The 3788-nt window shown below is 38.0% G+C and overlaps 1 long non-coding RNA gene across 1 annotated transcript; it reads right to left on the reverse strand.

The window, feature by feature from the left end:
- Nucleotides 1–1074: 1074 nt before the first annotated feature.
- LOC147817609 (uncharacterized) lies at nucleotides 1075–1899 on the reverse strand. The gene is made up of 2 exons (XR_015436221.1): nucleotides 1486–1899; nucleotides 1075–1386 (listed from the first exon to the last, which is right to left on the reverse strand). It is a non-coding gene; the product is annotated as an uncharacterized LOC147817609 (long non-coding RNA).
- Between the last annotated feature and the right edge of the window lie 1889 nt (nucleotides 1900–3788).

The following is a 3788-nucleotide window of genomic DNA, read 5'->3' on the forward strand; positions in this document are numbered from 1 at the left end:
ATAATGAATTCAGCCATGATGGCTGCAATCATGGGCAGTGCAGAGAAAATATTAATATTAAAATATCAATATTAAACAATAACAATATATAAAATAGCCAATTTTTGTTCAGCCTACTATTAATCTGGAACTGATTAATAATTAACTTAATAAATATAACCACATTAACATATCAACAGTAAGTTAAAGTTGAATGACTGAAGTTCTACTGAGTAGAGGTTGGCAATATTCACCCGTGTGCAACATTAAACACACCAGTAGTTATATTTAGGGACATTTATTTACAATGGAAGAAGATAAAAACATAATGTCTAGTATATACAGGTGTGTGTGTGTGTGTGTGTTTCTCAGAACTGTGAGAACATTTCATCGGAGCACATACTTACTCCATGAGGACATGGTGGAGCTGTGAGGACAGAAATCATGTCCTCACAAGTCGGGAAGTGTAGAAGCACTTACCAACACGTAACAAAGTCACTCCCGCTTTTTCTCGGTATGTCCTAATTGTCCAGTCATACCAGATTTCTAGTGTATTCCAGTGTGTGCTCACAGTGTATAATCTCCCACTACAGACTTTTGGTGGTATTGCAGTTTCATACACACTTCATACACCGATTGAGCGCCAGTCATTGGCTCGGAAGTTTCTGATCGGTGATTGGCTGTTGAGTTCGTGGTCAAGGTCTTGCAATTGGGCAAGAAGGCTGGCCCTCAAGGACAGGCTCCGATTGTTTCTTTAAATGTCTGACAACATTATGAAATGATCCTTACAGAGTTAGACACTTTTTTTTTTTTTTTTAAATTCACCAGTCAAGTTTGTTTAACCAGAATCACCGTTTTATCACTGGGATTCAGGCTATACTCCCAAAAAAACAGCAATTTTATCGTCACAAAACATGCTTCAACAAACTCGATAGAAACAAAAAAAAAAAAACTGATCAAAACCATCTTATTTAGTTGTTCCACTGTTTTAACAATCAAAACCTAGTATATGTCTGAACCGCCATGGTCTAATCCTGATTTTATAACCACAACATCGTCTGACAAAATCACAACATGTGAATTAAAGACAAAGTCTGTTCTGATTTCAGCTTTATTTACTTGTGAAAGGATCACAGAGAGAAAGTTAAAGAGACAGACTATCGTTCTTATTTTGTCTCCACGATAGTTTAGTCTTTATTTACTTCAACTCCTGAACGTAACAGACTTTTATTAGAGGCAGTGTTACGGTTTGGTTTTCTGTTGGATCCAAGATAGATAGGTGTAGCGGCTGGGTGGCTGTTCAGTATCCTGGACTGTAGCTGAAGCGGAGCAGGGCAGGCGGACTGGGTTCAGAGCAGATGAGGCGTGGGGGAGCAGGTGGACAGAGGCTGAGGGCTGGAGCGGTTCCTGGAGACACAGAGATACAAATTAATGCTGGCTGGCACGAGGAAGACACACTTGATTAGACTTCAGTACAAAGACTAGAATGGCCAAGAGAGTTGTTACCACTGAGATACGCTGACAGTCTGGTGATGAGTGGAGGGAGTGCCAGGCTTCTTATACTGTTAGGCTTGATGCGTTGATTGGAGGCAGGTGAGGTGATGAAGCAGGAGCCAGAGAGAGGGAGTGAGCCACACCCACGCCCCACACAGACAGACAGACAGACAGACAGACAGACAGACAGACAGACAGACAGACAGACAGACAGACAGACAGGGGAAACAGGTAAACAGGAAAACAAGCTAGTCACGTGACAGGCAGGTCTTTATGTCTTACTCCCTCTGTTTGATATGTAGAGTTAGATTTCCTTACAAAGTCTTGTTTCACTCCTATCTGCCATGTTGAAGTTACTTAACTTTATTACAAGTTAATAAAAACTCAATACTTACTGTAAGTGTATCAAATTAAAAGCCCTCAGCGTTTCAGTGGGCAGAAATCCTTTATTTCTTAACCTCATACGGCCCATACAGGGGTCCATAGAAAGTTTGTCAATATAGACATGCTGTACCTCATTAGATCGGTTAGAGTCTCTAGAATTGAAATATTCAGTTAATTTTGCACTAACCACAAGCACATAAACATGATTTATTAATATCTACCAGCATTGTGTACCAGCGGCGCATGGTGACTGCCTACTGCTTAGACGTGTAAAACTCTGATTCTCTCTCCATTCCTTCATATTCCTTTAGCCCGTCAGGATCCACAGATCACAAACATCAAAAGGGTTCCTTATAAAAGTATTCCAGGTTAAGGATATCATCATGAGAAGTCCAAAGCAGACGACCAAACGATTTGTATCCACACTCTTCCCTCACTTCTCCTCTCTCTCTGCCTGTCAGAGTTTTATTGCAGTGCTGCAGAAAGCGTATTGTCGCATTTCCGGTTGCTGACTTCTCTTTTGTATATTTGCTCATATACGTGTATTCAGATCTGCTAGTTTCTTTCTCTGCTGCTAGACTCCCGGTACACTTCTCTCTCTCCTTTTCTCTCTACTTATATCAAGACAATTATTTTTTGTAGTACAGGCTTTCTGAAATTTTATGTTCAAATATGCAAATGGGGTAATAACTAATTAGATACAGGGTAATTTGCATGCATTTCCAGAACAGAAATCTGAACCTTGGCTAGGGCCAGATTCAAAATTTTTGTTTCATAATGTTGAGGTATTAGAGCCAAAGGTTAAAAAGAGGGAATTTTGGATTTCTCTATTTATCAGGCCATGAAACAGGAAATACTTTCAATGGCCATTAAAAAGATATTTTGCTATGCTATATGACACATGATAAAATTATATATGAGAAATGCCCTATATATATATATATATATATGTATACATATGTATATATATATATATATATATATATATATATATATATATATATATAGGAATAAAACTGGAAAGTTTTGTGTATGTGGTGTTACTGAAGTGGAGATTTCTGGCTTAGGGAACGAAAGAACTAATTTCACAGACACAATGCCTATTCAAAGCCTTACCTTAGCATCCTATATCCTATACTGTAGGTGGGTATATATTTACACATGCTGCATGTAGCATATTTAATTAATTAATTAATTAATTAATAATTTTGGACTGAAAGCTCAATTTTACCACAGCAGCTCAGCTACTACTACACTGCGGGGGCATCAACTACAAACTGTAAAGACAAACTGCCCATTCGGAAAACCTGAGGTAAGACATGAGTAAGCTAGCTAACAATGTTAACTATCCTGTTAGATACAGTAATGTTATCAAATTCATAACTTAACCTCTAAGCTAATGCAAGCAGGAGCTAGCTCCTATTAAAAGCAGCAGAAAACTGGACAAAATTGAGTTTTTTACTGCTAGCATTTACAGAAAGGAGCCTGACCTCCATTCAATATGTTGGATACGATAGAGCTGATAAATTAACACGGCAACTGTCTATTATGCTAGCTTGTAATCATTAATTAAGATTTGTGTTAATTTTTTTAAATAATTATTCTAAATGGGTTAATGTTACATTTGGGATAATGACATTGATCCTAGATCAGCAACTTTTGCCTTGAGTTTATTCTAAAGCAAAACAGCGAAAGCAGGCCCTTGAGACTCCGATCCAGAATCCAAGAAGAAAAAATAAGGATACACCCCTCTTACACTGCCCCCCCCCAGTCATAAATAAAGCATTATATACTCTCATATTCACATGTGTAATTTTCTTTTGCTCAAAGCACCAAAAATACATTTGAAAAACTCAGCAGCAATGTCTCTTTCCAGAAATCATGACCCCGTTGCTCAAGATAATCCACAAACCTTTATTGTGAGCAGTTTC

This window comes from Seriola lalandi, unplaced genomic scaffold (genome assembly GCF_002814215.2).
Source record: "Seriola lalandi dorsalis isolate HSWRI2012SDOR001 ecotype SW California unplaced genomic scaffold, Sedor1 jcf7180002054931, whole genome shotgun sequence".
Lineage (NCBI taxonomy): Eukaryota > Metazoa > Chordata > Actinopteri > Carangiformes > Carangidae > Seriola > Seriola lalandi.